This window comes from Dromaius novaehollandiae, chromosome 2 (genome assembly GCF_036370855.1).
Source record: "Dromaius novaehollandiae isolate bDroNov1 chromosome 2, bDroNov1.hap1, whole genome shotgun sequence".
NCBI classification, from domain to species: domain Eukaryota; kingdom Metazoa; phylum Chordata; class Aves; order Casuariiformes; family Dromaiidae; genus Dromaius; species Dromaius novaehollandiae.
Window position 1 is genome coordinate 38,980,196 of NC_088099.1, and position 22,138 is coordinate 39,002,333.

Here is a 22,138-nt window from a genome sequence, read left to right on the forward strand (position 1 = left end):
CTTAACACTGAGCAGTAGCTTGCACATCACGGACTATACAATTTATCTTGAGAGGTAAATCATTTGCTGTGGACAACAGCAATTAATGTTCAGACATAGGAGTATAATGGGCAATTTCAAAAGAGGGTAACATCTTCATCCCCATGTCTCATAAGCGTATGGTCAAGAATGAACAGTTCTGCATAATCTTCCACAATTTCCTCTCCAGAACTTACTGCAAATGTTCCGGACAGTGACTTCTTAAAGGATGATCAGAATATAATGAGATGAAAATGGCTGTGATGTATTCTTGAAATTGTTTGCTGCAAGATTCTGACCCAGATTCCCCCCTCCTTAGGGCTGTTCTGCACTGCGCTCTGGGCAGGATGCCCTTGAACAGAGCATAGCTTATATTGTGTTTGTGGACTACACTCCTAGGTGTCTTAAGCAGCAAAAGTCTAACTCTGTTTGCTCTGTAAATTTTTTTTTAAGTGACTCCTGCTAATATATCTCAGATCAGGTCTTACCGTTGGATAAAATAAATGAGGGGATTCACCATTCTGGCGAGCACCCCTTTAGGTTTGCAGTTTGGTATTGATGCTGAAAGACCAAGCTGGAACTCATAATCCAGCTTTACAAACACGAGCCCTACTTTTATCTTTTCCTGAAATGCTGTGTGACATAGCAGGGCTCACATCTCCTTTTTCCTAAAAATGGGCATTAATCACCCTAATTATACCAAGAAAAAGAAAGGCTTGTAGGAAGCATCATCATCTCCACTGGCTTTAGCTTATACCTGAAACTTACTGTTCTTTCCCCAAAGCAGTAACCTGCCCTCTGTGTTCTCCTTCCTTGCACCTCCTTCTCACTTCTTCCTCTGCCTCTGCTTCTCCTTGAACAGGCAAAGCTGCTCTGTGACACTTGGATTAGAAAGCTGTGTAGTAAAGCAGCTGAACGCTGATGCCAGCTTGCCAGATCTTGCAGGCAGTGGATTTAACCTAGCTGCAAGGGTGCAAGAAACTCTGCCGCAGCACAAGCTTCATCTGCATCTCCTGTATTTTCTGGATCTCTCCTTTGCTATGAGCACTTTGTTTTGTCTTCACGGAAACAAAGCTAACTTCTGGGCAACAGCCCAGGAAAAGACTATGTGTCTGTGAACTACACTCTTAGGTGTCTTAAGCAACAAAAGTCAAACTCTGTTAGCTTCCAGAGACTTCCAGACTTCCAGAGACTGTTTTCTTAGGTGCTTCAGCCCCTGGGATGGCCAGGTGAGTAGACTGATATGAATTCCTGTCTCACTACTGCCAGACCAGACATATTCATCCTGATACAGAGAAAACCAAGATTGTCTTCTGCCCCTCTTACACATACACACACACACACACACACACAGAGAGAGAGAGAGAGAGAGAGAGTTTTCTACCTGGCCTTTCTCATGCCTGGCGACCTGAATCTGATACCACCAGGCTGGAGGAAAGTTCCCTTTCCTGTATGATCAGATTTTTCCAGGAGCATCCCACATATTGAAAGACAGCCAAGGCCCAGAGCAACCGTCACAACCTGCCAGCTCCCCATTTGTAGCTGATGAGCTGCACTGTGTATTGGAAAAATCAACAGACACTGTGTTCCCCTACCTGCAAGTGACCTCTTCTTCAACGTTTGGCCCAAATTGTCTCATTGGCAGTCATAGGACTGAGCAGACAAGGGTAGCTGGACTCAGTGCCCCAAACCATATTTAACTATTTATTGTCGCTCACAGAGGGGATTGCATTAGCCCCACTCATTCATCTGGCTTATTTATTCCACTCAAATTAGGCCAGTGCTACCCACAGGAATGTCTTTCACTCAGGGGCCATTGTATAGGAGTACAAGAGAACTGTTAAGACTCTTCTGCACTTATCGGGTGGAGGAGGCCAGCACAGCGGAGCTGCAGAGCCCAAGGCCTAATTCTTCAACATGAGTGAAGCTAAGATGGAAATGTCTCCCATACACTTCAGGTCATGCAGAAATCACAACAGAGAAAACATTTGCTGTAACTGATAGTGGAAGCAGACTACAAACAACCCAAAGTGCATGTCAGTGCATGTTGTAAGTTAAGGAAAGCATGTTAGAAGATTCAGAGAACGTAACCTGTGCAGGTCCTATGCGGCTGCTCTATAATGGTGCATCGGGTCTAACTTCTTAGCTGAACAGCAAATCCTTTTAAAGGGTAAAGAGAACTAAATTGCTAGGGCATGAGGCAGAGGAATAAAATATCTTACAGACCAGCAGGCATTGTCTGTTAAAGGAAGCCACCAACAAATAGGCCCCCAAAATAAAAAGTGTCCCTAAATTATTCCATCTTCTTTACTTTTTTCTCTCTGGGAGCCAATGAGAAACTGGGGGGAGGCAGAGCTGTGTGCAGGGAGGACGGCTGTCTGTAATGGGAGGGAGGGCAGTTGTCATCCAAGACTGAGGATTGTGAGGAGTGAGGACCCCAGGGCTCCTCCGTAACATGGGGGAATAGCATGCACTGCCGTCATGGGAGCAGCAATCTGCAGCTGAGATGATTTTAGTGAGTTCTTACCACAGAGGGGAACAGAGTCAGTCCCCAAGTCCATGAGGCTATGGCCTTGCACTCATGCTTTCGGGAGGTAGTGCATGCACCAGCACTGGTCTGTGATCCCTGTACCTGGCCATGCAGACAACACGCCTTCAGCCCTGGGAGCCCAGGGACATCTTCAGCTCCAGCTCCAGGAAAGCTTTGTGCACTTCCTAACCCAGTGAAGAGCCTGAGCCTTCATATCCATTGATCAGAAGAATATCAGAGCTGGCAAGTTGCAGTTTTGGCTTTCCTCATGAGAAAATTAATGTTTTTTTATCTTTGTCAATGAAAGATTTTGAAACAAGAGTGAAGCAGGTGTGCGTGTGTCAGGAATAATCCCCATACTCTCTCCGCTGCTGGTATCCCTGGGAGCTGAAATGGGAATGACATTTTCCTCCTTTAATTATGTCAATTTTAATTTGCTGGCTGTTCATAAAGAAGCTGTTACCCGTGGATGAGATACCCCTAGAAAATCCCAGCTACCTGCTACTCCCCAGTCTGCACCCTAAAGAACATGGCACAGTTTCTTGAACTAAGGCAAATCTGCCTGGCTGGAAAATTTTACCTCGGGTAGAACCCAAGAGGATTTCTGTGCCAGCCAAGATGTTTTACTCTGAGAACAGTGGTTAGTTTGTGTGCTGTTTGTCTACGGTGGCTACCTCCAGGCTTTTGCATTGAAATTTTCCTAGGGTAAGTTTGGTTGGTGCTTTTGCTCTGGTTTTACTTGTTCTCTAAACAATATTTTGTAGTCTCCAGTGCATCTGGGTAATGTAATGCTTGGGTGTAATTTGCCCAAGACTCATTCTGTCCTGTCACTTTGAATGCTCTTATCTCAAATTAAGGCTGTGTTTCACTGGGAAAATCAGCAACCTTATGGTGAGTCAAGTAGAAGTATGAAGTCAGCTGGCATACCTTAACAAGTGAGAAACTTGCATGTTGAAGATTTCCAGATGTCAAAATGCCTTTAAATCAATTGAGGGCACTCTTTCACCAAGGACTAAGCCTCTAAAGAGGATTAAGGACCACTTTAGTCACAATAGGACCACTTTAATCCTAAATGAGCATACATTTGGGGCTCTGATACATATTGACTCCCCATGGTCAGATGAGTTAGCTTAACTTACTAAGTGTCCCATTGCAGACAAACTCTGTCTCCTTTGTTTTGCACTTTTGCAGCGTGCTACAGCAAAGGACTGCTGTGTCACTGCTCCCTCCCCACACACCTGAAATCCTCTTTCCTTCTCTAAGTCACTGACTCATCCCTCTTGCCAACTCTTTACTGTCTTTGAAAAGTTTTGCAGGCTGCAAGCTATATAAAGAAACAAATTGCACTCAACTGTATTGTCAAGCAGGCTCTTTATTATTTTTATTTTTGTGTACAGTGTTAGAAAACAGTTTGCCAAAATCTTCTAACTTTCTAAAAGGCCTGGCTCATGGTCCTGACTTATCAGGACTACTTCATGCCTTGAAATTGCTGTGTATGCCAGTGTTTTCCTCTTTCATTCACTGTCTTCTTTATTCAGAGTTGATAATTTTTTCTGAAATTATTTAGATGATGCTACAATTAGCATATTTCATATAGAACTGGCAAGGCAATTTACTCTCTCACTGTAATTAGAGAGAAAAGTAACACATCTGAAAATAAATTTCCCAAGAATGAGGTGTTTTTGTGGAACAATACAAGACAAGTGGGTGGACAGGAGTGTGGAAATAGAGCCAGGATTCTGAGTGGTAAGAATTGGCTTGTCTCCATTAGCTTGCTACAGCCACAATAGCTTGAACTATATGCTCTCCCATTCAGTGATAAGTTGTAAAATGATAAATTTATATAGGATGAGGAGAAACACATCCTTCTAAGCTGTTCTTTCACTGGAGTTCTGCTGGCAACCGTGCAGCTTCAGAGACAAATGATCTAAACTGATTTTCCTATAGTTACAGTCTTCATGTACAGTTACCTCAAGGGAACCGTGTAGAATGGTGAGATCCTTACAACAATCAAAATGACTGGCATATACTGGAGGTAAATAAAAAGATCTATCTCTATTGTTATGATCTAAATGACCAGGAAATATGATCATTCAGACTGACAGTTTATGACTCGTAATTTTATGCCATTGAGTGCTGGAGAGAGAGGAATGTCGAAAAATTCCTGGGATTTTTTTCTCTTCTTGCTAGCACAGCTTTTTCTTTTCCTGGGTTAAATTCTGGAGTATCGTTTTCAAAAATGCCAACATTTCTTTTGAAGAATCAGGATACAGGTTCCAAATTCAAGGTGCTGTTGGAAGTTGTAATCTCATCCTGCTAGTCATCGCTAACTTCATATCACAAATCTCCTACGCGGCAGTTTCTGTTTATAGGTTCTCACAGGCAGATTTCTAGTTTGTGTAAATTGGTCCGGCTCCACTAGCATCTTGCAGGAGACCATGGACAGTGTTCAGTAAATACCAGGCACTTAAAATCTGCTTCAACCATCATTTTGCTAGCACTAAGAGGAGAAAAGCAGGTCTTTGTGACTTTGCTTCAAAGTGAAGTACCTATGTACAGAAAAGTCTCTTGAAGCAAGAGCTCATCTATTCGTTTGCTGCTGTTTAAGGAAGTCAGATCATTAAATTCACTTATTTATACTGACACTTACTTGAGAATTTTTGTTCATCTTCTCTGTTTTTCTATAAGTCAAAATATTTTATGACAGCTGCCATAGAGGGATCTCATCAGTTGTGCTATATTTATTAGTCAGAGGTCTGCTAAGATGTGGCCTTTTTTCCTTACAACTCTCCAGTTATGTTCTTCCTCTCTTTCTTTTATTTGCTGCTTTTGGCTGACAGCAGCTCTTCAGCTGGCTTAACACAGCATGTAAATCTCATGAATTTAAACAATATGGAGCAACAAAGAAGAAAACTATGTTATACTATGCCCTTCCTCATTTTTCAGACTAATTTAAAATGCTGTATGCTTCTGTTATTGAATTGGAAATAAGCTGTTGCTTTTTTTTTTAGATTGTGGAAACAGGCTAAGAGCACTCCCACCCACATACTTACATGGGAAATATTATAAATATGAATCATCTTTTTTGCTTTTCTTCCTCTCTGGTGCTAGCAGTCAGGCTAGTGATCTTTCCCAGCAACAAAACTGTGTGTGTCGGTCCATACCTTGACATATGTCTGATCCCCGGGATTGGAACCAGGACTTGCTTTTCACAGTTGTCAGCTGAATTTCATACTTGCACTACTCCTATCCTGAAATTGCAGGACCAAATTAAAAAGCGTATGTGCAGAGCTCTACTGAACTGTTAGTGTAAGGACTATTATTAGGGTACTGTTGGAAAGCAGGACATTCCTATCCTTTGTATGTTTGATTTTAGCTGCAACACTTGCATGTGACCCCTGTGCTCATATAAATAGCTCATTTTCATTTATTATTGAATGAAGTATTTCAAGAAGGTTATTTTGTGCAGCTCACTCAGGCTCCCTACAATAGATGATCCAACAATCACCTGTATTGCCACTGATCACGCAGGGGGAGACCAGAGGAACACTGGTGAGGACCAGAATGACAGACTGAATTTTCTCAGCATTTTTGATGCTGATAAGGTTAAGGTGTCTGTGGCCTTTCAGGCAATATCTGCAGCCAAGGGGAGGCTGCTGTAGTGAAAAGTCAGAACTTAGAGTCTTAGAGACTTAGAGAGAACTTTGTGGCACCTCCCACTCAGATGTGATGGGCCTGCTGGGCTCAGTGCCCAGGTACGGCCATCAGGGATTGCCGTCAGCTCTTATCTGCAGAATAAAGGACATCAATAATGCTTTGGATGTCACCCCACAGCTCTCCTAGAAAGAAAAAGAAAGAGCGGTCATTTTTTTTACTTTTGTGTCTTAAGAAAATAAAGTCTTTGTCACTGTCCTGGTCAGCAGTCCTTTTACCAAGAGTTTTGAACCTGCTGGCCAATTTCATTTAAAAGGGGTGGACATGCAGAGGTCTCAAAGATGTTAAGATCCAATAGGTGACTGGATAGGGGCTGGTCGGGGGAATGGCAGGGGGGACTGGGCTGTGGTTTGTCTCTCCAGCAGCAGCTGGTTAACCAGTGACTGTGCCTATAGCTCTTCACACCCTGTGCTCCCTCTTGCTCGGCAGAAAATATGAAAGCTGTAAACAGAGGACATAAGAAGAGCTTTCGACATTGTATAAACAGTTCAAGGGACTATAAGAGGAGACAGAGAGGGAGGAGGGTTTAGGGAGACAAGGACCCTGGGGGCATGGTGATGGCAGTGTTATAAGAAACATAGGTGAGAGATGGATTACAGATATGTAGTAGTGCACAGGACACAGAAAATACATTTATAAGACATCAGGCTTAATTTACTTTACTGCTAATGGAATAAATTGTTCCTCTTTTTAGTCTCAATTGCCATGGCTTTGTTTTTGTATCAGCTCCCTCATCAGCAATGGCTGGAGAGGCAGGTTCAAACTTCCACATCTGCTTGATGATCTGCATGGCAAAAGATAGTGTTTCCTAGCAAGTAAACAGCTTCCTGAAAACCACAGCAAGCAAATGAAAGAAACACAGTTCTACAGTGTGTGTGTGGAGGTAGTGGCTCTCTCCTTTAGTGTAGTGATCTGTGAGAATAAGAGGAAAAAGTCACCACAGAGCCAGCTCATATAAGCAGAATACATATCAGAAGTGCACGGTTTAGCACCTTCTCCTGCTCTCAGCTTTCTGATGTATACACATCAGTGTGGGTGTTCTGCAAACTTATATAGGCTTTATCAAGCTGTAACCTTGAAAGAGCTGCTATTTTTCAAGGAACCAGAATGATGCTGGTGTAGTACTTGTGAAAAAGTCACCAACAGTCCACCCCAGAGTTATTTGCCACTTGCTTGGCGGACGGAGTTTTTTCGCTTGGTGGTATGCCTAGTTCAGAGTTAGTACCAATCAGAGACTGAAGTCTAGATCTGTTACCTAGTTCCAGAAATAGCATTTGTAATAGATCTGATCACTAGCTCCTTTGTCAAGGTCTCTTTCTCACCCTTTCATAGTTCAGTGTAATGCTCTTACAAGACTGGAGCTTTACTGGAGTTCTAAGGCAAATGGCAACAGCAGTAATATTTCTGTGTCTCCAAGAAAGCTGTGGGATACTACACAGCGAAAAGATTTGGGATAATTACCCCCAGACTTCTGGAATCCATGTAACTCGTCGTTTGTGTGATCTGCTGTAAAGGAGTGTGGAACTTTAGAAGGACCTGGATAAAGAAATACCATGCTTTGTCAGAGAAGCAATGGCAACTGGAAAGACTAGTTTCAGAGAACAAACTAGGGAGGGGCTTTGCACGGTAGTTGTTTCACCAGAGATGCAGCAACAATATTCTTTGTGGAGAGACAGGGGGCACGGTCTGCAGAAATGGTCCAGAACCAAAAGAGAGTGCAAGCTTACTCTGCAGAAAATAGGAAGGCCAGAATTTATTACTGTCCTAACCCAGGATTGTGGAGAACTAGCAGTAAAAAGTGAAATGGGAATTACACCCCTGACTAATGATGCCCTCCTTTCCTTCCAAGAATTATCCTAGAGGCAAACCCTCACTACTTTGTCTTGTTCCCCTCACCAGTAAGTGCTACAAACTCTCTGAGAAGATAATTGTTTGCAGCTTTTATGATTATATTGCTGGAATGTTGTTGAAAGAAAATGCTTGCCTCGGGCTGCTGCAAGATATTGCACTGCCAAAGAAAGGGAATCTCTGTAAGTGAGGCACTAAAGATCTGTCTTTTTTCAGCTCTGATTACAAGACAGTTGAAAATTGTGACAAAGGGCTATGTCCACATGGACAGCTTAATGTACTCGTGAACTACATGTCTGACCATCAGAAAGAGTTGTGAAGAATTTACTGTGGAGACAGAGAGGAAAAGGAAGTGGATTGCTAAGACTAGTGCCTACTAACTTGCTAAGCTAGGACACGGTAAGATGTAAAATGTGGCTGCAAATCTCTGGAGCTTCACTCCACTCCATGAAAAAGCTTGGGCTCAGTCACTCAAAGGCACGTCTGTGTAGATGCAGGCAAATTGTCCAAGAAAGAAGTATTACTATGACTCAGCTACACACTAATCAATTTTATTGCATTGTAAATCAATTGCATTCCCAACAAATTCTTTTTAATTACACATACTTTAACAGTTTGCAAACTGCTTAATATCGATGAGCTTCCGTACTGTCTTTTTGTTACATCTGGAAAAGGCCTTTTATGGGCACAAATGTTTAGAATACCAGCAATTTCTGGAACCAGATCAGTGTTTACCTTTTACATTGCATTACTACGCTTCAGGTGCCTGCTTGCAAGGTTAGAAGTGTTAGTGTTCATCTACCACTAAAAGGCGTGATGCATTGATTTGTTGTATTCAAGCACTTGAGTGCTTCTGTATTGGCTGAGAAATCTCTGTGGAAAACACTACTTATGTGACAATAGGACAAAAGGACTTTTTAATCTTTTGTGTCACAACGGCAGAGAAATGTACAGAAGTCCCCTGCAAGTCGGCACACAAGTTGGCATCATCTCTAGCCCAGGAAACACAGGCTACTTTAACAAGGTTTGGGTAGTGTCATGGGCAAGACAAAGTAAACTAAACAACAACTTGTAGTGGATCAGATACTGGAGTTTATTTAACAACTAACAAGATTAGAGCTTTTACCCTTCTTGATTATTCCAGACATTCACTCACTCCCCTTGCCACTACCCCAGTGCTATGTTTACTACGGAGATCGCTGCTGATCTGGGAACGTCAGGACAAATGTCGTGTTGGTCCGTGCTGTACAGCTGCTGGCAGTTACCAGTCTTGCATGCTAGCATCCAAGGTCCCAGGGCATCCCCCAGCATCTGTCTCCATGCATCTCTCTGATCTCCAGGATCTTCCCCCACTTCCGTAATCTTCCATCCAGCCAAGATTTTCACCTTCTTCTTTCCAGGCCGCCTTCTTTGCAAGACCACTTCTTTTCAGGAACCCTTCTTTTCAGCACTAGCTCTTTTTTCCAGAAGGCCCAAGGCCCAAGTTTTCCCAGTCTTAATAGTCAATGTGCAGAAGCACAATGTGGGATCAACCTCCGATCTGGTGGTTCTGTCTCATGTCTCTTCATTAATTGCAGAACTCAGGACGTGCTACTTTTGTTTAGTCCAGGCATTATCAAAATCTACAACCAGCCTGTACTAGTTGCAGCTAGCAAGTAGAAAGTTTCTGCTTGAGAGTTCAGAAGTTCGGTTTCAGACATTCACCCACATGCACACACATACATACACCCAATTAATCTGTTGCCTGTTAGCATTCACTAAGGAGGCTCTCCAAGTTCCTCACCCACTGCACCGGCTTTGACGTTAGGAATACCTGATGAATGCCTGAGGAGAACTAGATCATAATGCAAATCTGGCTGGAGAAGCACTGCTGAACACTCCCTGGACTCTGCTGGAGGAGAGAATCTAAGGGGCAATAACTTGGCAAAAAAAAAAAGGTTCAGAGGAAGAAACTCCAGAGAGAAAGAAAAGACAGTATTTCATGGGTAGCAGAAGTACTGAAGCCTAATCTGTCTTCCACAGCATGGTCCATACAGGCCATCCTCTGGCTTGCTGAGCCAAATTCAGGAGCACAGGCCTGCCCACTTAGTCAAGATACAAGGAGGCTTAGATAAACTAAACAGGACAATAAAAAAGCTGACACAAAACACAGCCAAAACTCGGCATCAGCATAGGTGCCTCTGCAGTACAGGCTCTCCAAACTATCATGGGCTTAGCCCAGTGAATCCTGGAGTGCATCCACACAAGAATGTAGGTGTATTGCTCCAGATCCAAGTTGGCTCACATGGAGCCTGTGGCCCTGTCTCTGCACAGACAGCACTGTTAACAAACCACCTAGTAAACTGATAATCACTGATAACCAGGAGGAGTCTGCAATTGTTTTGGATTTGGATTGGTTATTATCAGTTAAAACCCACTTGTCTGTACTCAGTACAAGCTAAAAAAGACTGACTTATTCTGATGGCTAGGATGGCAGCAGTCTGCTTCAACCCATCTTTTATTAGAGATTCTTTTGGTTTACTTCCTTTGTATTTTCTAGGAGCTAATTTCCCTTTACAAAATTATTTCAGCTGGGTCTTTACCTCTTTTTGAAATGGCTGGAAATCATTCATTGTGAAAGGAGCCCCTACAGTGTTGGGCATTCAGAACAGAAAACTATTTTTAGTCCGGTTTCTTAATCAAACAATGCCTAGCCAGACAACTTGTTTGTTCATCCATCGGTTTAGTCCCATGAACCCGCTGACTGATTTCAGCCAGATTTGGCAGATTTGCAAAGTTTTTGCAAGTCATGTAAAAATCTGCAGTTAGATATAAAAATCCTATTATTTCCTTGATGATGGAGGAAAAGCAGGAAGAATTCAGCCATTGTTTGTTCTCTTGGGCAAGAACGGTTTGGCTCATTAGTGTGTGCATTTTAATTCACCAGCTGCAGAGCTCTAATTCAGCTACAGCACATCTGGCCTCTTTCCTGTCTGGTAATTAGAGGACCTGGAGGGAGGTGAGACTATTGTAGGAGAGCTTAGTGATATGTGGATAAACTGGAGGAACTGTGGGAGACTGGGTCATGGGAAGACTGGCTGTAGGGAGCATAGTGGGAAGGGGAATAACAGTACTACAGCGGGGACATTGGGGAAGATGAGGGGAAAACTAGGGTTACTAGGTATACCTTTATGGTTATCTAGAGACACAAATCTGTAGGAGATTAGGCTTCAGTAGTTCTGCTACCCATGAAATACTGTCTTTTCTTTCCCTCTGGAGTTTCTTCCTCTGAACTTTTTTTTTTTTTTTGCCATTTATATTCAGAAATCTCTCCTGAATGACTCAGACTTTTAAGCTGGCAGTTTGAAGATATCATTGCCATTCAACCTATATTTTCTGCCTCTTTTCCCTGTATCTTCTCACTGAGCTACTTCGTAAGCACACCATTCCAAACAGTACGCTCCATTTTTTTTCTCTGCATACTGTCTGTGTCACTTTCTTTCCTTTCCTTCTTTTGGGGGATGAAAACTGAACATATATCTCATGTTCTAACTGAGGTACTTTTATGATGACAGCCATGACTTGTGAAAGTGTCAGCTGGCTATGTCTTGATCATTTCTCTTGTGTGAAATTTTAAGAACTGAAAGCATAGAAATTTTTAGTGTGTACCTGCTAAACAATGTGCCTTTCAAATTCAAGTTTATCTCAAGTATCAACAGAGGTGAAGGGATGGCAATCTGAGGAGGTAAGAGGGAAAGAAAAGGAAAGGTAGAGAAAAAATGATAGAATTTTGGGGACTGTGCTTATGGTACATGTTAATCAAGAGAAGGAATGAAGGAGAAAAGGAATAGAGGAAATGAGTGACTGGAAGTGCAAAAAGATGTACAGAAATGTGGGATGTCTTTTTAAAAAGTCTTTAAGCTTCAAACTTTCTCTGTAACAGCCTTTTGTTAACTGACAAAGCAAAGACCAGAGGAACACTGCATGGTGTCATATTGTTTTATTATCTTTCATTCTTTTCTTATAAATCTTATCGTTTACTCACTTTTTGAGAAAGTGCTTAGCAGATGTCTTGGATGAGCTGTCAACAAGTGCATTTGCATCTTGGGCAGCACAAATAATTGATTTGACAGCTAAACTGGACAATTTAAATGCAAAATGGTTGCAGTCAAAACTGCATTTTATCTTCTCCTTGCCAAAATAAAACCCTGAAAAATACTGATTCATTTGACACAAATATTCCATTCAGCCTCAGAGAAAGCCTTTGCATAGAAGAAAAGTAGAGGAAAATATAACCTAACTCTCCAACATTATTGTTTCTGCTTCTACCACCATCTTTCCCACAGTTCAGTAAGGAAGCACTTATCTGGGACGTGGGAGCCCTAACAACCTGCCAAAAGCATTTTCTCAGCTGAAAGGCATGAAACCTCTCTTGGTATAAAAGTAATCAAACACACTAGGTCAGGCAGACAAAGCCAGAGATTCTATTTATTTATTGATTTATTTATTTTGCTCTGAGTGACTGAAGTCCCTCAACCCACCCCCTTTGGCACAGCCTGTGCTTTGGTAGCTCTGACAGTCTCCCATGAGATGCACACCTCCCTCACAGTGGACAAAGGCAGACTAATTCTCCCCCATCTTTGCCAAGTACTCCAGTTACAGCTCCACAGTTTTGAATCTGGCTCTCAAAAATTTATGGGTCTTTTTTTTTCCAATTGAAAATATCTATCTGGCAAAGTAAGTTCATATTCGCAAACAGTTTCAAGACGACAGCTATCACACTTTGGCAGTTTTACTGGTTTTTGAATAGTCTTATTGCCTGTTCTGCTTAGAGCTTTCCTGGGAGGTTACACTTCATTCACAACCCATTGCATATGAGCGTGCTGCAGCCTAGCTTCGTTCCATGGAGCATTATCTTGAACTTTCTCTGTTGACATTTCATTTACAATTATATAGCTTCCAAACATTTACAGTAGTTTTATTAGATCCATCTGGTATTCATAATCCTCCCAAGCTTTGCCAAACCCAAAGAGTCTGTATCACAAGCAAATTTTACTACCAGACCATTCACCCTTCCAGACTCTGAATAATATACTGAACACTGGCTCCAGCTGTGGTCCTTGGGGCATCCTGGTATTAACCTTTTCCCATTCTAAGAGGCAGTAATTTATTCTAGCTCTTCGTAGCCTATTTCTCAGCTAGTTTTTAATTCATGATAGAACTTTACCTTTCACCTCTGATTATCAAGTTTCCTTTCTAGCCTCTGAAAAAGACTATCAACAGTGTTTTAAAGCTCTAAATTAATTGCTCCTCATCCTTCATTAGCCATTATTTTAATACTGAAATAATGTTTATATCTTAGAAAATATGTGCCTTTCCACCAGCAGCAAGTAACTTTATTTTGGCCTGTCAAAGCTGGTGCATAGGAGGCCTATTTGCTTTTCTCCCTGTCATTATGATTGATTGTTTCAGCCTATAATAGTCCTTGTTGCCTAAGAAATATACCTTTAATTCTTCAGCTCAGCACGGAGCTAACACTCTGTAGCCTATATGATTCCTACAATCTACATGAGTTCAACTTTAAAGAGTAAATGCTGTTTTTCATTTTCTTCTTGCAAAGTAGCTGTTTATCAGAATGTATTACATTAGTCTGTGGTCATCTTAAAGACTAAAATATATTTATTCACTCTTGATTTCTAAAATGTGTACACACCATTGGCTGTAACATTTTTGCTATAGTATTTGCTTAAATTTTCAACAGTTCTATTTGTTAATTCCATGGGGAAACAGCAGCTCATTAAAATAAAAATCTTAACAGTAGATAAATATGTCTATTTGTATTCAAAAGGGAGATTTTAAAAGTGGATGGCTTTAAAACCCTTTTTCACACATCTCCTAGGGGCAGGAGAATAGAAAGGCAGCTGCCCATCTCTTTCCTGGTTGAGGGGACTTTAAGTGAATTTACACCCAACAACTATTTGCATGATCAGCAACTGACTGGATTGTGGCAACCATGATGAACTGGCTACACTCAGGCTGCAGGTGAGTCAGCTTCCTTTCATGCCTTTTTCTAGTGACCTCTATATTTGTGTTTGCCCATGGCAGGTTGTGTGGCAGGTTTGCTTTCCCTCTATTTTATTTTGTCAGTCAGTCATGTCAGACTGTGGCACTAACGCTGTAAATACTTCTGTTCTTCTCCTCTTCAACAAACACTCTTGGGTGCAATTGAAGGCTTTCGTTGCTTTGTCATTGTCAAAACTTTCTTAACCACACAGAAACCCACCCCTCAGCAGCAAACCCTTAGAAAAACGGCAAGGACGAATGGATGCTTCAAACAACAGACTAGCTAGCCTGTCTCGCCTGAATTATCCTGGGGGCAACAGTAGGGAGGGTTATTTTCCTCCCAGCAGTTGCTGGGATTCTCACCAATGCCTTGAGATGCAAAGGAAAGTTCAACACTTGATCCATTAGGTGAGGCATCTGACTCAAGGCTTGTTGAACTCGAAGGATGATTTTTCCACTGACTTTAACAGCTCTGGTCCAACCCAGTTGCCTGGACTGAAATGCTACTTTGAATAAGAGAGTTTGTTTCTTGGATGTCCCTTCTGGCTGCTTTTGCAGCTAGCTTCTAGCAAAAAAGCAAATCTGTCTGGAGTTACTGACCTGCTTTGTGTGGAGTCAGGGTTAAGACATCTGGGAAGATGTAGAATTTCTCTTTCAAATAAGGTCTGCTACCAGCAGTGAAAATGGGAAATATGCCACAGGGAAACACTTCTGAATTGTTTTAAAACTCAGACACTGACACTAATGGCTGTTCTACTGCACAGCAGCAGAACCCAATACACCTAGCTTAGCTTTTCCCCACTGAGGCCTGGCAGCCAGACCAAATAGTTTCCTGTTTGAGAATTTCCTGCTGCAAAATGTACAGTCAATTCACTCCAGCACAAGGCATGCTTTCCACTCTCCTCTAGTGAGGTTCTTACCTACATATGTACATCCAAGAGCTGCAGCAACAGACAGGCAGACTAACCGTTATACTGAGGTGCAGGTCAGGGGATGCAAAGTATCAACAGGTACAAACTGGCTGTAACTTAAGTGTGAGAACTGAGAGAACATCTGATCACTGGAGCAGAAAGGCTCTGGAACAGCTATTTGGTTGGAGGCCAAAAGTCTAACTTTCAGAGAATGTATGGGGAGAGTTTGTTCTCTGCTCTTCCATCCTCATGTCAGTCAGGATTAACTATTTGCTAACAAGTTTAATGTCATTAGCTGGACGTACACATGTTTTTAAGACTGCATTTGTTACTGCTGTTATTGAACATTGCTGAACATCATATGCACTCAAATGAAGAACTGGCAACCTTAAAGAGTTTACACAATGGAAAATTTTGCCCATGCTGGCAGGAAACATATCTTGTAGGTACAATTTACATGGTTCAAATAATATAATTCCCTCCTCCTCCCTCATGTAGTTTATTTTCACTTTGAAGTGAAATGCAAAGGCGTCTGTCCCATGGCCAGGTATCTGAATACAACACAGATATAAATTGAGTGCATCTTACCTTTAGCTTTCACTGACAGACTGAAATGCCATATGTCAGCAATTTTTATATATTGTTTTCTCTTTTTTTCCTATTATGTGCATTTAAAGGAAAAGACTAGTAACGATAGCCCTAATAAGAGAAATCTGAATCCTATTCTCATTGCAGCAAACATGACAGCCCAAAGAGTCTGCATGTATTTCCTCAGGGAAGAGAAGGGCAGTCCTTATGCAGGGACTTCACCTCTGCACTTGAAGTGCTCCCCTCTGTGTGCAATAGTTATGCAGAAAGAATAATACAAGAGGTGTGCCTGGGCCTCACTCTGAGCCCAGTGAATTAAGTTGAAACTTTGGTTGCAATAGACAACACATTAAGCCTTATACCTGCAACAACAGAAGACTTCAGAATGGCAAAAGACCTGTAGGTGTGGAGTCCTAATCCCTCCTGTCCCAGGAAGTTTCTGTCTCTCCTGGTCCAGAGAGAACCCCGTACTAGCAACCTGGATAAACAGGCTTGCATGGGTATGGAAGGAGAATCTGGCCCACAATGCACTGAGTTACACTAGATTTCTTAATAAGTGTACTGCCCTCTTTGCTAATCTAACTGCACCTGGATGTCAAATGCTGCAGAGACCTGTATCATGTCTCTGTGAACACACTTTCTGAGCATGGTAAATTTTAATTTACTCTGATACTTTCTGTCTGAAATAACATGGGAAAAATACAATTATTTTTTCCCATCTGACTGCATTTTAGATAAATACGAAAAGCCAAGAATACTCAGAAGAATGAGTAATAGTCACCAATGAGGGGGAGGAGGATAAATGTTATAAAACTGCGTCTGGCATGTATAAAACCAGTACAGGACTGAAATTTCCAGATTCTTAAATTATCAGCTTGTTTTGCTTTTCTTCTTAAAGGAAAATGCTACTATTTTTATAACTTCAGAATCATATTCCCTTGAAAACCTTGGAGTTGCCTCTCCTTTCCAAGTCAGTATTAAAGTTACTGCTTGAAGCATGGCCTTGCCTGTGTGAAGCAGTTCAGTGATTCCTAATCCTCTCTTCCTGCAGTGGTTTTGATGTTATATTTGCTCATTCACCATGCTGTGGCCACTTTCACAGGTTTGACCCTTAAACGCAGTAAGCCTGGGAGATGGACCCAATACATCTTTCGTTCCTTCCAGTTTCCCTGGAGCTAAGTTTAACAGACAAATACAAATCAAATCAACAGCAGGAAAAGCACTTCTAGTATTAGTGACAAGTGTTGCCATTTGGAATGTAGTTATTTCCAAGTGCCCAAGAATCCTACTGTGGCAAGTGGTGCTGCACAAACAAACAAACAAAAAAAAGACAAAGAAGAAGAAGAAGAAGATAGGGTTCTCCCAAGTTCACTTTTTCTGCTGTTTGGCTTTTAAGTGGATTTATGTTGCATAACTTCTCTATTTCTTTGGTGTATACTGGCCCTGTCTGGGGTGAATCAGCAGTGCTACGGAAAGAGAATTGTAAAGCTGCAACGTGTCATGTCACCCAGCTTGTATCTGCTATGTATGCTGCTGGCAGCCACAGTAAATCTGTGTGTCTTACTAATGTTTACTGTGTGGTTCACACTAATCCAGCTTTTGTAAGCACTGAGTCAGAGTGAACTTTCTTGTCCAGCACAGGTACTCTTACTTGAAAGGCAATTTGGGTATGGGGAAGGAAGCCTCTCTTTACTTTCTTCATTGTGGTGCAGTTCACAGGAGTAACTCCTTGCTGAGCACCAAGCAGGTGGACACTCATTCCTTTTCAGGTCTTCTCCTTCCCATTTTGACTTCTTCTTGCCACTCATCTGCTTTGCCAATATGAAAGGACTAAGTCTTCCTGCTCTCTCTGCCCTTTTTGAACGAGTAAACTAGAGCCAGTTAAATGGTTTGTAAGGACGAGGAGAGTAAAGGTTGCTGTGATGGCAGGTGTACTTCCCCACGACAACTGTAGAGCTCTAATTACCAGACAAGTGAAAGACAGAATCCAGATTGCTAAATGTATTTGCAATAGTTCATGAATTCTGCAACACAGGTGAGATGCTTATACATGGGAACTGCAGCGCCAGGCACTTGAGATACAAACTTTGCATCTCAGAAGTATCCAAAAGGACTACAAAAGGAGTTTAACATGGTCAAATAAATCTAGCTGGGAAGCATGAAGGGCCAGGGTAGGAGGCCCAGGAACTAGGGTCATGTGAAAAAACGGCTGGGCAGATGAGGGAGACAGGCAGACAAATGTTTAGAAATATCAGCAAGACACACAAAAGATAGTGCCAATAGCTTACATAATACTAGCCTGTAAATGCCATAGGACAACAGTGTCATTTGCCAAAGCACTGTAAATGAGATAGAAGGCTTCTCAGTAGTCATTGAGAATAAAATAAAATAAAAATTACCAGCATAAGGACAGAAACAACATGATGGGAAGGCCTGGTAAAAAGAGGAACACTACCAAGGACAGATTTCTTTTGGCAAACAAGGAAAGATGTTGCTGAATTTCAAGACAGGTAACTCCTGCCCAGGACTGAAGACATACGTGCAGAATTATTAGAGAGAAAGATGGATTAATCCAGTAAGTTTGCTATGTACACAACTCTGCTGCTGCTTGTAACTTTTCAGCCACCAGGATACTGATAAATACATTCCTTTGCTGTATATGTAGAAGTTCTTCACATGTCTTTTTGTCTTAGTTGGACATAATACTTGTATCTCACTATAAGCCTCTTCCTGTCTTTGGTCCATACACACAGCATAGGAGTGGTCTGCTCAAACATAAAAGATCACTGCATGTCACCGAGTTCAACAGGGAAGCAGTAGTTATATTCACCTAATATTAAAAAAAGGCTGGAAATCAAAAGGCAATCCCATTCATTGCACTCACTGAAAACATAATTGTGAACTGCCTTTATACAACCGCAGGAAAGAGCAAGCTAAATTGACACACACAGTGGTAGAGTTTTAATTCAGACCATGTAATTTAGTTCTGAATTATATTAGATCAAAGGGAAAATGAATTAAAAAAAATACCTGTTGGAATACACAGAATGGAATTCCTCTTCTTAATAGCTCTGGAAGGATTACACTGTCATGAGGCTCCATCAGTCAGAAGAGAAAAACCAAGGAGCAAAGATAAAACGAAGGTTAAGTGCACAGGCCTGGGGAATACCCTAACCAGCTTCCTTTTTCTATTACAGACCAGATGGGTTTGTGTTGATGGATCTATTAAGAAGGAAAAACACTGAGCTATATTGAGACAAGAGGCTATGTGCCTATACATTTTCCCCTGATGTATACAACCATCTTGTGTATTTTGCCATCTCATTTAACAGACTTGTCACTATTTCTCTGTGCTTTGATTTTCTGATGGAAAGAATAATCTTATTCTCAAATGGCTGTCCACTTACTTTTTAACTTTTCTTCAGCCCAGAAAAAGGGACACCTCAAATGTTTTTTCATTGTTTCTGTTCGACAACAGGGCAGCACAAAAGGAAAGGAAACAAAGTCCTAAATCCACAGAAGGATCAAACTCCCTCCTGATGTAACTGTAGTGAAAAAATTTATTTTAGCCCAGAGATGTGCTTAGTCCTTGCTCTTTGCTGTGAGGAACACAGGATCAGTATATGTAATGTTTCAGGAACTGCAAGTATCTCACTGTCTGTATGGCAGGACTTAAGACGGAGATTTAAGCCTGGCACACAGTTCGACTTTTGCTTTGTTGGTTTCCTTTTTCTTGCATGGCCTGGAGACCAGATGTCTTCAGGGAGCTGTCCTGCTCCTTTCTAAATCAAGAGGTGGTCTGAGTTTGGGTTCAGTGAGAGTTGGAGCAGACCATACATTCACAGTGCTACCTAACAGTATGTTAGGTGTTAAAGAATAGCAAACTGAAACTGTCTAGAGGTAGCTGCTTAGCACAACTTATATAAAACTTGCTTAGCATGAGTAGCTAAATTTGCTGAAGCCTTAGGCCGCACCTGGATAAAGTAATGAACCTTTACCTAGTTCAGTAAGAAAAGGGCCTCAGAGCTGGTTCAAGCTGGGAAGATGAGGAAGTTACAAGCAGTCTGCATTCCTGTGTCTCACTCTGAAAGGGAGGATGTCACGGCTTTGAAATAAGACCAGTGCGGGGCATTAGGACCTTGAGGGACAAAGCCTTAGCTCACTGCTGGGGCAGTGTTAATTGTTATGATTTAGAATCACCTCCTCCTCCTCAGGACCTTGAGAGACAACAGTAAGACCCAACAAGAAACGAAGGTACAACCATCAGCAGAAACTGCAACAGTAAAGATAAAGGAGAAAAACAGCCTGCCTAGGAAAAACGATGAGAGCCAATAAGGAGCAGGAGACCCCAGACCTAAAAATTACTATTGGTCTGACCTACCGCGTGAGGGGCGGGAAACTTAATTTGAAAAAGCTATAATTGCCCAGGGATTTCTTTGTTCAGGGTCCCTCTTCAGAGGCACCCAGCTCAAGCTGTAATTACTGCATGCGTGTCATTAAAATTTAATTATGTAATTTGTTTTGATTTGGCTCTGAACTTTTCTGTGGGAACCTAGGGTCGGGCCCTGTTATGGTGGCCAACAAGCCTAATTTCCATAACATTAGGTTTGGATTACATGATCACTGGGAAGGTGTACCTTCAACATATCCTTGTTGCCTAGTATCTCCCTAACCGCTTTGCTGCTGCAGTTCAACTATCGTGCTCTTTAAAAGGACAACGCTAATTTTGTCCTGAAACTTGTATTTATAAAAACAAACTTTTATAAAACCTGAAACCTAAGAAATTAAAGTATGTTATTTTTAAATTCTAGTTGTTTGCAAGCTGATAAACAGCCTCTGGCAGTGCCTAAATTCCCACAAAGCAGCAACTTGAAGCTATTTGACGCTGACCAAAGAATTACAAAAATTGCTCCTCAAATAACAAAAGGCATAAATAATGATGAAGAAGACTCTAATGGTTCTGTCTGTATTATTTTCAAGAACATTTTATCATCTACATAAGCTAAGGCAATAGTAATATGAGAATCATATACAAAACATCATCATTTTAAGGTATTTAACGTTATACTTATTTCAGAGGGTACTCAAAGGAGGCACAGCACAACATTGCCTGACTTTTCATTATATAGGCAGTATCTCCTTAAGCTATCACCAGGTGCATGTGTACAGTAACAGAGGCAAGAAAAGCCCTCTGTCCTGAGTTGGCATGAGGCGTTCAAGGTGTCTGGGTTGCATTGGTGCGCTCTGGTCTGGGAACCCTGTGCCAGATGGTGTTGCTCAGCACTGAGATACTCCACCGTGTCCTTCATGCCCTTAGGACAAATAAGCTTTCCTCCAGCGTGCAAAGTGCCACCCTGCTCCCAGGCTTTGCTAGCACAAGTTCCCATTCAAGAATACCCTCCCGGCCTTTTGGGGATGTTACTTGAGCTCACTTTTCCACCCGCTTCTGCCCTTTTCTAACATAGTGGTATGAAACTCTGGTTAGCGGTACAAATGAACAAAAGGTTTTCCATGCCCTATGATCACCCCAGTTAAGAAAAAACACTAAATTCAGAATGGAATTTGAAAAGCAGTTGGTCAGTTTAGGACAAATGAGGCCAAATAGGAAAAACAGGGTGGTTCTTCCCTCCTCCCACCCCTGCTTTTAAGTCAGGAATAGGCAGTACTTCATGAGTAAGAACTGTGTGAATTGCGTTCCAGGTCACATCCCATCTGCATCCTTGCAAGCAGTTACAATTTTGGAAAGACTGAGAGCGCACATTCAAGAATTTATGGAAACAGTCCAGAGCGCCTCTAACGGCTTGGATCCAATTAGTCGTTCGAGTTGTTTCTTTTTAAATAAGACCCAGAGAAACGCGCTAATCTTAGAATGCCAGGGCGGGAACGGGGGGAGAGGCGGGGGACGGGGTGGGGGGTTTCTCTTGGACCGAAAGCGCCTGTCGGGGGCGGGGGGGGGGAAGGCCTCCTGCCGCCCGGGGAGCGCTCCCCAGCACCGCCCCGGACCGTTTTTCTCCTCGCGGCCGTTGGCGGGTGGCCGTGGGTCGCAGCCGGCCCCCGAGGGCGAGGGAAGGCCGTGCCCTTGGGCCGGGCCGGCGGGGGCAGGCGGCAATCCCTCGGCTCAGAGTCTCCAGTAAAGCCGCTGCGGGATTAACCCCGTGCCTCACCCCCCGCCACCCCGCCCCGAGACACCATGCGCCCTGCCTGCAGCCTGCCCTATCCCAGCTGCCTGCACCCAACTCTGGGGCTCAGCGCCTGGCTTAGCCCGGGGCTCTCCCGCGGCACCGTCCCCACGTCCCCTCAGGGAAGGCTCACCGCCGCCCGCAGAGCGCAGTGCAGCTACGCAGCCGACGACACGACACCTCACCCCGCCCACTTCGCCTCCCCGCTCCCCACCTGCCTGAGAGGCGCCGCCCGTCACGTCATGAACCCCCAACCGCCGAGGGGGCGGGAATAACGTCTCTTGGGCGGGGGGGGGACGGAGTGCGAG

The 22,138-nt window shown here is 42.6% G+C and overlaps 1 long non-coding RNA gene across 1 annotated transcript; it reads right to left on the reverse strand.

Moving 5' to 3' along the window:
- Positions 1 to 3,902: 3,902 nt before the first annotated feature.
- LOC135327471 (uncharacterized) lies at positions 3,903 to 22,097 on the reverse strand. Its single transcript, XR_010387633.1, has 2 exons — positions 18,682 to 22,097; positions 3,903 to 6,387 (listed from the first exon to the last, which is right to left on the reverse strand). It is a non-coding gene; the product is annotated as an uncharacterized LOC135327471 (long non-coding RNA).
- Between the last annotated feature and the right edge of the window lie 41 nt (positions 22,098 to 22,138).